Source organism: Arachis hypogaea, chromosome 1 (genome assembly GCF_003086295.3).
Source record: "Arachis hypogaea cultivar Tifrunner chromosome 1, arahy.Tifrunner.gnm2.J5K5, whole genome shotgun sequence".
In the NCBI taxonomy this organism is placed as follows: Eukaryota; Viridiplantae; Streptophyta; class Magnoliopsida; order Fabales; family Fabaceae; genus Arachis; species Arachis hypogaea.
The window spans coordinates 17,789,682-17,802,699 of NC_092036.1; the positions used below are offsets into that span (position 1 = coordinate 17,789,682).

General features: G+C 40.5%; 1 non-coding gene across 1 annotated transcript; it reads right to left on the reverse strand.

Annotated features, from left to right (window-relative positions):
* Nucleotides 1-4,982: 4,982 nt before the first annotated feature.
* Nucleotides 4,983-5,086, reverse strand: LOC112714010 (small nucleolar RNA R71). Its single transcript, XR_003158972.1, has one exon. It is a non-coding gene; the product is annotated as a small nucleolar RNA R71 (small nucleolar RNA).
* Between the last annotated feature and the right edge of the window lie 7,932 nt (nucleotides 5,087-13,018).

Here is a 13,018-nt window from a genome sequence, read left to right on the forward strand (position 1 = left end):
CACTTCCCGTTTTATTTGAGGAGCCATCCACATATAGATTTCATTCTGCGGGAATTTTCGGTGTGTCCGTAAATTCCGCAATGAAGTCGGCCAGATATTGAGATTTGATGGCTGTCCGAGCTTCGTATTGAAGGTCAAATTCGGATAACTCGACTGCCCATTGCAAGATTCTGCCTGCCAAGTCTATTTTTTGTAAGATTTCTTTTATGGGCTGGTTGGTTCGAACTTTAATGGTGTGAGACTGGAAATATGGGCGAAGTCGTCGAGATGTTATTATGAGAGCGTAAGCGAACTTTTCTATTTTCTGGTAGTTCTGCTAGGATCCTTGTAACGCTTTGCTGATAAAGTATATGGGTTGTTGCCCACTGTTGTCTTCGCGGACCAGTGCTGAGGCTATTGCCCGATTTTCCACTGCGAGGTACAAGATGAGTGGTTCTCCTTCCCATGGCCAACTTAATATAGGTGGCCGTCCCAGAAATTTTTTGAAGTCTTGGAAGGCTTGCTTGCATTCAGCTGTCCATTCAAACTCATTTCCCTTCCTTAAAGTGGCGTAGAAGGGGAGAGATCTTATTGCTGATCCAGCCAGGAATCTGGACAAGGCTACCAACCGCCCGTTGAGTTGTTGTACCTCTTTGATACAAGTCGGACTTTTCATGTCGAGTACGGCCCTGCACTTGTCTGGGTTTGCCTCGATTCTTCTCTGTGTGATCATAAAACCCAAGAATTTACCAGCTTCTACTGCGAAGGTACATTTCGTGGGATTGAGTCGCATGCCGTGTTGTCTTATGGTATTGAATACTTGTGTCAGGTCGAATAATAACATCTCTTTGTTTTGCGTCTTCACTAGCATGTCGTCTACGTAGACCTCCATGATCTTTCCGATGTGATCTGAAAAAACTTTGTTCATTAATCTTTGGTAAGTGGCTCCCGCATTTTTGAGACCGAAGGGCATAACAATGTAGCAGTAATTTGCCTTTAGGGTTAAGAAAGAGGTTTTTTCTTGGTCGGGTGGGTACATTGGGATTTGGTTGTATCCCGAGTATGCGTCCATAAAGGAGAGGAATTTGTATCCGGAGGAGGCATCTACCAGTATGTCGATTGATGAGCGGATAATTTATACGCTTTTTGGCATTGTTTTTATATAGTTTTTAGTGAGTTTAAGCTACTTTTAGGGATGTTTTCATTAGTTTTTATGCTAAAATTCACATTTCTGGACTTTACTATGAGTTTGTGTGTTTTTCTGTGATTTCAGGTAAATTCTGACTGAAATTGAGGGATTTGAGCTAAACTCTGAAGAAGGCTGACAAAAGGACTGCTGATGCTGTTGGATTCTGACCTCCCTGCACTTGAAATGGATTTTCTGGAGCTACAGAACTCCAATTGGCGCGCTCTCAACGGCGTTGGAAAGTAGACATCCAGGGCTTTCCAGCAATATATAATAGTTCATACTTTATTCGAAGAATGACGACGTAACTTGGCGTTGAACGCCAAGTACACGCTGCTGTCTGGAGTTAAACGCCAGAAAAACGTCATGATCCGGAGTCAAACGCCCAAAACACGTCATAACCTGAAGTTTGACGCCAAGAAATGCCTCTACACGTGAATTCATCAAGCTCAGCCCAAGCACACACCATGTGGGCCCCGAAAGTGGATTTATGCATCAATTACTTACTCATGTAAACCCTAATAGCTAGTCTAGTATAAATAGGACATTTATCTATTGTTTTAGAGGTCTTTGACCAGATCCTGGATTGTATTTTGAATCCTGTGATCACGTTAGAGAGGGCTGGCCATTCGGCCATGCCTGAACTCTTTGCTTATGTATTTTCAACGGTGGAGTTTCTGCACACCATAGATTAAGGGTGTGGAGCTCTGCTGTACCTCAAGTATTAATGAAATTCTATCTTCTTTTATTCAATTCTCTTTTATTCTTATTCCAAGATATTCATTCGTACCCAAGAACATGATGAATGTGATGAGCCAGATTACCCTCATTATCATTCTCAATTATGAACGCGTGTGATTGACAACCACTTACGTTCTACATGCAACAGAGCTTGAATGCGTATCTCTTAGATTCCCCAACAGAATCTTCGTGGTATAAGTTAGATAGTTGGCGGCATTTATGAGGGTCTGGAAAGTCTCACCTTGTCTGTGGTATTCCGAGTAGGATCCTGGGAATCCGGAAAGTCCAACCTTGTCTGTGGTGTTCCGAGTAGGATTCCGGTAATGAATGACCGTGACGTGCTTCAAACTTTAACCTGCTGGGCGTTCGTCACAGAAGGAAAAGAGGGATTCTATTCCAGTAGGAGCGGGAACCAACCGGTGATTAGCCGTACTGTGACAGAGTGCGTTAGCATAGTTTTCACTGCGAGGATGGGATGTAGCCATCAGCCATGGGTGATGCCTCCAGACTGGTTAGCTGTGCGAGTGACAGCCGCACAGGTTATTTCCCCGTGAGGAATGAAAGTAGCCACAGTTGATGGTGAACCCCTATACAAAGCTTTCCATGGAAAGGAGTAAGAAGGACTGAGTAGAAGGAGTAGGAGAGCAGGCGTCCAAGAGCTCTACAGCATCTCCATCCGCTTATCTGAAATTCCCACCAATGAATCTGCATAAGTGTTCTATCCCTTTTATTGTTTATTTCTTTTTATTATTCCTATCCTCGAACCCATAAATAATGTTTAATCTGCCTAACTGAGATTTGCAAGGTGACCATAGCTTGCTTCATACCAACAATCTCTGTGGATTCGACCCTTACTCACGTAAGGTTTATTACTTGGACGACCCAGTACACTTGCTGGTTAGTTGAACGGAGTTGTGTCCACTCGTGCCAATTTCTAAAATCCAATTACAAGAAAATAGGAAACACAATTTCGTCCACCAAGTTTTTGGCGCCGCTGCCGGGGATTGTTCGTGTATGGACAACTGACGGTTCATCTTGTTGCTCAGATTAGGTACTTTTCTTTTCAAAAATCTTTTTCAAAAATTTTCTTTTATTTTTCGTTTTTACAAACTATATTTTCGAAAAAAATTAATAAAAATACAAAAAAATTAGAAAATCATAAAAATCAAAAATATTTTGTGTTTCTTGTTTGAGTCTTGTGTTAATTTTTAAGTTTGGTGTCAATTGCATGCTTTTAAAAATTTTTCTTGCATTTTTCGAAAATCTCATGCATTCATAGTGTTCTTCATGATCTTCAAGTTGTTCTTGACAAGTCTTCTTGTTTGATCTTGAGGATTTCTTGTTTTGTGTCTTTTGTTGTTTTTCATGTGCATTTTTGCATTCATATTTTTCATGCATTAAAGATTTCTAAGTTTGGTGTCTTGCATGTTTTCTTTGCATCAAAAATTTTTTCAAAATTATGTTCTTGATGTTCATCATGATCTTCAAAGTGTTCTTGGTGTTCATCTTGACATTCATAGCATTCTTGCATGCATCTTATGTCTTGATCCAAAATTTTCATGTTTTGGGTCATTTTTGTGTTTTTCTTTAAAAATTTAAAAATCAAAAATATCTTTTCCTTATTTTCCTCCAAATTTTCGAAATTTTGGGTTGACTTGGTCAAAAATTTTTAAAATTAGTTGTTTCTTACAAGTCAAGTCAAAATTTCAATTTTAAAAATCTTATCTTTTCAAAATCTTTTTCAAAAATCATATCTTTTTCATTTTTTTATAATTTTCGAAAACTTCAAAATTATTTTTCAAAATATTTTCAAAAATCTTTTTCTTATCTTTTTATCAAATTTTCAAAAATTAGCTAACAATTAATGTGATTGGTTCAAAAATTTGAAGTTTGTTACTTTCTTGTTAAGAAAGGTTCAATCTTTAAGTTCTAGAATCTTATCTTGTAGTTTCTTGTTAGTTAAGTCAATTTTAAAATAAAATCTTTTTCAAATATCTTTTTCAAATATATCTTTTTATCTTTTATCTTATCTTTTTTTTAAAAAATTCTATCTTTTTCAAAATTTGATTTCAAAATATCTTATCTAACTTCTTATCTTCTTATCTTTTTCAAAATTTGATTTCAACTCTTTTTCAATCAACTAACTAACTTTTTGTTTGTTTTTTATCTTTTTCAAAACCACCTAACTACTTTTCCCTCTCTAATTTTCGAAAATTCTCCCTCTCTTTTTCAAAAATTCTTTTTATTTTTTAACTTTAATTATATTTTGTTTTTAATTTTCGAAACTACTAACCTCTTTTTCAAAATTATTTTCGAAAATTTCTTTCTCTTCTCTTATTCTATTTAATTATTTAATTACTAACACTTCTATTCACCTCTCTTCATTCATATCCTAACATCTCATCTCACATCTCTGCCATCCTCACAGTTGTGTTTCTTTTCCACTCTTCTTCTACCCCCTTCCTCTTCTACTAACATCAAGGAATCTCTATACTGTGACATAGAGGATTCCTTTTTCTTTTCTTGTTTTCTTCTCCTTCATATGAGCAGGAACAGGGAAAAAGGCACTCTTGTTGAAGTTGATCCAGAACCTGAAAGGACTCTGAAGAGAAAATTAAAAGAAGCTAAATTACAACAATCCAGAAACAACCTTTCAGAAATTTTCGAACAAGAGAAGGAGATGGCCGAAAATAATAATAATAATGCAAGGAGAATGCTTGGTGACTTCACAAAGCCAACATCCAAGTTTGATGGAAGAAGCATCTCCATTCCTGCCATTGGAGCCAATAACTTTGAGCTTAAGCCTCAACTAGTTGCATTAATGCAACAAAACTGCAAGTTTTATGGACTTCCATCTGAAGATCCTTATCAGTTTTTAACTGAGTTCTTGCAGATCTGTGAGACTGTAAAGACGAATGGAGTTGATCCTGAAGTCTACAGACTCATGCTTTTCCCTTTTGCTGTAAGAGACAGAGCTAGAATACGGTTAGATTCACAACCTAAGGACAGCCTGAACTCATGGGATAAGCTGGTCACTGCCTTCTTAGATAAGTTCTTTCCTCCTCAAAAGCTGAGCAAGCTAAGAGTGGATGTTCAAACCTTCAAACAAAAAGATGGTGAATCCCTCTATGAAGCTTGGGAAAGATACAAGCAGTTGACCAAGAGATGTCCATCTGACATGTTTTCAGAATGGACCTTATTAGATATATTCTATTATGGTCTCTCTGAATTTTCGAAAATGTCACTGGATCACTCTGCAGGTGGATCTATTCACCTGAAGAAAACGCCTGAAGAGGCACAAGAACTCATTGACATGGTTGCTAACAACCAGTTCATGTATACCTCTGAGAGGAATTCTGTGAATAATGGGATACCTCAGAAGAAAGGAGTTCTTGAAATTGATGCTCTGAATGCCATATTGGCTCAGAACAAAATGTTGACTCAACAGGTCAACATAATCTCTCAAAATCTGAATGGATTGCAACATGCATCCAACAGTACTAGAGAGGTAGCTTCTGAAGAAGCTTATGATCCTGAGAACCCTGCCATGGCAGAGGTTAATTACTTAGGTGAACCTTATGGAAACACCTATAACTCATCATGGAGAAATCACCCAAATTTCTCCTGGAAGGATCAACAAAAGCCTCAACAAGGTTTTAACAATGGTGGACGCAATAGGCTGAATAATAGTAAGCCATATCCATCATCTTCTCAGCAACAGACAGAGAACTCTGAACAAAATAATTCTAATTTAGCTAATATAGTCTCTGATCTGTCAAAGGCCACTTTCAGTTTCATGAATGAAACCAGATCCTCCATTAGAAATTTGGAGGCACAAGTAGGCCAGCTGAGTAAGAAAGTTATTGAAACTCCTCCCAGTATTCTCCCAAGCAATACAGAAGAGAATCCAAAAGGAGAGTGCAAAGCCATTGACTTAGTCAACATGGCCGAATGCACTAGGGAGGAGAAGGACGAAAATCCTAGTGAGGAAGACCTCCTGGGACGTCCTTCAAGCAAGAAGGAGCTGCCTATTAAGGATCCTGAGGAATCTAAGGCTCATACAGAGACCATAAAGATTCCATTAAATCTCCTTCTGCCATTCATGAGCTCTGACTATTATTCATCCTCTGAAGAGGATGAAGATGTGACTGGAGAGCAAGTTGCTCAATATCTAGGGGCTATCATGAAACTGAATGCCAAGCTATTTGGTAATGAGACTTGGGAAAGTGAACCTCCCTTGCTCATTAGTGATTTGGATACTTGGATTCAGGAAACTCTACCTCAAAAGAGACAAGATCCTGGCAAGTTCTTAATACCTTGCACCATTGGCACCATGAGCTTTGAAAAAGATCTATGCGATCTTGGGTCAGGAATAAACCTTATGCCACTCTCTGCAATGGAGAAGCTGGGGATCATTGAGGTACAACCTGCCTTGTTCTCATTACAATTGGCAGATAAATCCATGAGATAAGCTCATGGGATAGTAGAGGACGTGCTTGTAAAAGTTGAAGACTTTTACATCCCTACTGATTTCATAATCCTAGACACTAGGAAGGAAGATGATGAATGCATCATCCTAGGAAGACCTTTCCTAGCCACAGCAGAAGCTGTGATAGATGTCAACAGAGGAGAGTTAGTCCTTCAACTAAATGGAGAATATCTTGTGTTTCAAGCACATGGCCATCCCTCTGTGACAAAAGAGAGTAAGCATGAAGAGCTTCTCTCAGTTCAAGGTCAAGAAGAGCCCACACAATCAGACTCTAAGTTTGGTGTTGTGAAGCCACAACCAAACTCTAAGTTTGGTGTTCAAACCCCATATCCAAACTCTAAGTTTGGTGTTGGGGCTAGACAACATTGACTTGATTGCTCTGTGGCTCCATGAGAGCCACTGTCAAGCTATTGACATTAAAGAAGCGCTTGTTGGGAGGCAACCCAATTTTATTTATCTAATTTTATTTTATTTTGTTTTGGTGTTATTTTTGTGTTGAATTAGGTACATGATCATGAGGAGTCACGAAAAAATCAAAAAAATTAAAAACAGAGTCAAAAACAGAAGAAAAAAATTTTTCACCCTGGAGGACGCACGGGCCGGCGTTCAACGCCCAGAAGATGCATCTGGCCGGCGTTCAACGCCAGAACAGAGCATCTTTCTGGCGCTGAACGCCCAAAACAAGCTACATCCTGGCGTTTAACGCCAGGATGCGCACACAGAGGACAATCTGGCGCTGAACGCCAGAAACAAGCTTGAAACTAGCGTTCAACGCCAGAAACAAGCATCACATGGGCGTTTAACGCCCAGAACATGCACCAATGGGCGTTTGAACGCCAGAATGGTGCATGAAGGCAATTTACACGCCTATAGGGTGAAGGAATGGTATTTCTTTTCACCTCAGGACCTGTGGACCCCACAGGATCCCCATCTCAGGATCTGTGGACCCCACAGGATCCCCACCTACCTTTTCTTTAATCCTAATCACACTCTCTTAATCCAAATCTCATTTTCAATGTCACACCTCCCAAAAACCTTCACCAATCACCTCAATTCCTCTTCCCAATTACCTCATGCACCATTCACATCAACCTCCTCTTCCCCATAAACCCCACCTACCTCCATTACATTCAAATTCAATTACCCACCCTTTCCCAACCAAAATGGCCGAAACCTAACCCTCCCCCCCTCCCTATAAATACCTCTCCTTTCTTCTTCATTTTCACACAACACTACCCATTCTTCTATCATATAGCCGAACCCACTTCTCTCCCTCTCTTCCAATTTCTCTTCTTCTTCTTCTTCTACTCTTCTTTTCTTTTTGCTCGAGGACGAGCAACTTTTAAGTTTGGTGTGGTAAAAAGCCTAGCTTTTTATTTTTCATTCATCATCAATGGCACCCAAGACCGGAGTTTCCTCAAGAAAAGGAAAAGGGAAGGCAAAAGCTTCCACTTCCGAATCATGGGAAAAGGAGAGATTCATCTCCAAGAGCCACCAAGACCACTTCTATGATGTTGTGGCAAAGAAGAGGGTGATCCCTGAGGTCCCCTTCAAGCTCAAAAAGAATGAGTATCCGGAAATCCGACATGAGATCCAAAGAAGAGGGTGGGAAGTCATCACCAACCCCATGCAACAAGTCGGATTATTGTTCATAGCATCATGATTGGAGAGGAAGTGGAAGTTCATGAAGTCATCTCCAATGAACTCTACAAAATAGCCGACAAGCCTTCATACATGGCACGGCTAGCCTTCCCCCACCTCATATGCCATTTATGCTACTCAGCTGGAGTTATCATAGATGGAGATGTCTCCATTGAAGAAGACAAGCCCATCACCAAGAAAAGGATGGAGCAAACAAGGGAAGTCCCTCACGGCCCCCAAGGAGAACATGAGGAAGTTCATCAACAAATGCCTCATGGAATGCACTTTCCTCCCAACAACTATTGGGAGCAACTCAGTACCTCCTTAGAAGACTTAAGCCAAAACATGGAACAACTAAGGGTGGAACACCATGAACACGCCCTCACTCTTCAAGAAATAAGAGAAGATCAAAGAGCTATGAGGGAGGAGCAACAAAGGCAAGGAAGGGACATAGAAGAGTTGAAGAACATCATTGGTCCTTCAAGAAGAAGACGCCACTAGAGGTGGATTCATTCCTTGTTCTTTATTTTTTTTCTGTTTTCTGTTTTTAAGTATTATGTTTGTCTATGTTTTTGTGTTTCTACTTCATGATCATTAGTGTGTAACCATGCCTTAAAGCTATAAATAAAATCCATTAGTCCTTCACCTCTCTTAAAAGAAAAATGTTTTAATTCAAAAGAACAAGAAGTACATAATTTTCGAAATTATTAGTGAATTTGATTTAATTATATTGATGTGGTGGCAATAATTTTTGTTTTCTGAATGAATGAATGAACAGTGCATATTTTTGATCTTGTTGTTTATGAGTGTTAAAATTGTTGGTTCTTGAAAGAATGATGAACAAAGAGAAATGTTATTGATGATCTGAAAAACATCATGAAATTGATTCTTGAAGCAAGAAAAAGCAGTGAAAAAGCAAAAGCTTGTGAAAAAAAATGGCGAAAAATTGAGAAAGAAAAAGAAAAAGCAAGCAGAAAAAGCCAATAGCCCTTAAAACCAAAAGGCAAGGGTAGCAAGGATCCAAGGCTTTGAGCATTAATGGATAGGAGGGCCCAAGGAAATTAAAATCCAGGCCTTAGCGGCTAAATCAAGCTGTCCCTAACCATGTGCTTGTGTCATGAAGGTCCAAGTGAAAAGCTTGAGACTGAGTGGTTAAAGTCGTGATCCAAAGCAAAAGAGTGTGCTTAAGAGCTCTGGACACCACTAACTGGGGACTTAGCAAAGCTGAGTCACAATCTGAAAAGGTTCACCCAGTTATGTGTCTGTGGCATTTGTGTATCCGGTGGTAATACTGGAAGACAAAGTGCTTAGGGCCACAGCCAAGACTCAAAAGTAACTGTGTTCAAGAATCAACATGCCTAACTAGGAAAGTCAATAACACTATCTGAAATTCTAAGTTCCTAGAGAAGCCAATCACTCTAAACTTCAAAGGAAAAAGTGAGATGCCAAAACTGTTCAGAAGCAAAAAGCTACAAGTCCCGCTCATCTAATTAAATTAATATTCATTGATATTTTGGACTTTATAGTATATTCTCTTCTTTTTATCCTACTTGATTTTCAGTTGCTTGGGGACAAGCAACAATTTAAGTTTGGTGTTGTGATGAGCGGATAATTTATACGCTTTTTGGCATTGTTTTTATATAGTTTTTAGTGAGTTTAAGCTACTTTTAGGGATGTTTTCATTAGTTTTTATGCTAAAATTCACATTTCTGGACTTTACTATGAGTTTGTGTGTTTTTCTATGATTTCAGGTAAATTCTGACTGAAATTGAGGGATTTGAGCTAAACTCTGAAGAAGGCTGACAAAAGGACTGCTGATGCTGTTGGATTCTGACCTCCCTGCACTCGAAATGGATTTTCTGGAGCTACAGAACTCCAATTGGCGCGCTCTCAACGGCGTTGGAAAGTAGACATCCAGGGCTTTCCAGCAATATATAATAGTCCATACTTTATTCGAAGAATGACGACGTAACTTGGCGTTGAACGCCAAGTACACGCTGCTGTCTGGAGTTAAACGCCAGAAAAACGTCATGATCCGGAGTCAAACGCCCAAAACACGTCATAACCTGAAGTTTGACGCCAAGAAATGCCTCTACACGTGAATTCATCAAGCTCAGCCCAAGCACACACCATGTGGGCCCCGGAAGTGGATTTATGCATCAATTACTTACTCATGTAAACCCTAATAGCTAGTCTAGTATAAATAGGACATTTATCTATTGTTTTAGAGGTCTTTGACCAGATCCTGGATTGTATTTTGAATCCTGTGATCACGTTAGAGAGGGCTGGCCATTCGGCCATGCCTGAACTCTTTGCTTATGTATTTTCAACGGTGGAGTTTCTGCACACCATAGATTAAGGGTGTGGAGCTCTGCTGTACCTCAAGTATTAATGAAATTCTATCTTCTTTTATTCAATTCTCTTTTATTCTTATTCCAAGATATTCATTCGTACCCAAGAACATGATGAATGTGATGAGCCAGATTACCCTCATTATCATTCTCAATTATGAACGCGTGTGATTGACAACCACTTACGTTCTACATGCAACAGAGCTTGAATGCGTATCTCTTAGATTCCCCAACAGAATCTTCGTGGTATAAGTTAGATAGTTGGCGGCATTTATGAGGGTCCGGAAAGTCTCACCTTGTCTGTGGTATTCCGAGTAGGATCCTGGGAATCCGGAAAGTCCAACCTTGTCTGTGGTGTTCCGAGTAGGATTCCGGTAATGAATGACCGTGACGTGCTTCAAACTTTAACCTGCTGGGCGTTCGTCACAGAAGGAAAAGAGGGATTCTATTCCAGTAGGAGCGGGAACCAACCGGTGATTAGCCGTACTGTGACAGAGTGCGTTAGCATAGTTTTCACTGCGAGGATGGGATGTAGCCATCAGCCATGGGTGATGCCTCCAGACTGGTTAGCTGTGCGAGTGACAGCCGCACAGGTTATTTCCCCGTGAGGAATGAAAGTAGCCACAGTTGATGGTGAACCCCTATACAAAGCTTTCCATGGAAAGGAGTAAGAAGGACTGAGTAGAAGGAGTAGGAGAGCAGGCGTCCAAGAGCTCTACAGCATCTCCATCCGCTTATCTGAAATTCCCACCAATGAATCTGCATAAGTGTTCTATCCCTTTTATTGTTTATTTCTTTTTATTATTCCTATCCTCGAACCCATAAATAATGTTTAATCTGCCTAACTGAGATTTGCAAGGTGACCATAGCTTGCTTCATACCAACAATCTCTGTGGATTCGACCCTTACTCACGTAAGGTTTATTACTTGGACGACCCAGTACACTTGCTGGTTAGTTGAACGGAGTTGTGTCCACTCGTGCCAATTTCTAAAATCCAATTACAAGAAAATAGGAAACACAATTTCGTCCACCATCGATGTTTGGGAGCGGATAAGGATCTTTCGGGAAAGCTTTGTTGAGATCGGTATAGTCGATGCACATTCTCCACTTCCCATTTGACTTTTTTACTAAAACGACATTAGCAACCCATAGCGGGTATTTGACTTCTCTTATGAAGCATGCCTCCAGTAGAGCTCGTACCTGTTCTTCCATTGCTTGAGAGTGTTCTGGTCCTAGCTTTCTGCGCCTTTATTGCATCGGCCGAGATTCTGGGTAGACTGCTAGCTTATGGCACATTAGTTTGGGATCTATGCCTGCCATGTCTGCGGCCTTCCACGCAAAGAGGTCAGCGTTGTCGCGTAGGAACTGTATGAGTGATTCTTTTATGTCCCTTTTTAGGAGTGTGGCGATGTTGGTTGTTTGGTCCGGGGTGTTCCCGATCTGGATTTTCTCTATTTCTCCTTCAGGTTGTGGGCGGAGCTCCTCCCACCTCCGAACTCCACCAAGCTCGATTGTGTGGAATTCTTCTCCTCTGCCTCTGAAGTTTAGACTTTCGTTGTAACAGCGGCGTGCCATCTTCTGATATGCCTTTATCATGGCTATTCCTCCTACAGTTGGGAACTTCATGCATAGATGCGGAGTCGAGACTATTGCGCCGAGCTGATTTAACGTTGCCCGACCTATTAAGGCATTGTAGGCTGAGCTTACATCGACAACGATGTAATCTATTTTGAGTGTTCTTGACTGACTTCCTTTTCCAAAAGTTATGTGGAGCGAGATGTATCCCATCGGTTGAACTGGGGTATCTCCTAGCCCGAACAGGCTGTCCGGATATTTTTCTTCCAAGACGAGTTTGTCGAAAGCGGTTTTGAATAAGATATCGGCAGAGCTCCCCTGGTCTATCAACGTGCGGTGAAAATTTGCGTTTGCCAGTATAATAGTGATGACCATGGGATCGTCATGCCCTGATGCGACGCCGGATGCATCTTCCTTGGTAAAAGTGATCACCGGGATGTCGGGTGCTTCCTCATTTTCTGTGACATGATATACGTCTTTGAGATGTCTTTTGCGGGATGATTTGGATATTCCTCCCTCGGCAAATCCGCCGCGTATCATGTGGACATGTCTTTTTGGCATTCGGGATGATCGCGCGGTTGGTCCGACATCTTCTGCTCTTCTTCTTTTCCTTTTCATCATCATGGGTGGCCAGGTATCGATCTAGCTTTCCTTCTCGTACGAGCTTTTTTATGACATTTTTTAAGTCAAAACACTCATTGGTGGAGTGCCCGCGGATCTGATGATATTCACAATATTCAGCCCGGTTTCCTCCTTCTTTTTTGCCTTTGAGAAGTCGAGCTGGTGGTATTTTTTTGTGTTGCAAACCTCTCTGTATACATCCACAAGAGATACCCGAAGAGGGGTATAATTGTGGTATTTTATTATTTTCTCTCCATGTCGATCTTCCTTCTTTCTGGAATCTTTGTCTTTATCCCGGGGGGTGAACCCGGCCTTCGAGGTCTCTCCTAATTGGGAGTTTTCCTCCATGTTGATGTACTTTTCCGCTCGTTCATGTACCTCGTTCAGAGATGTGGGGTATTTCTTTGATATAGATTGACTAAAGGGCCCTTCTT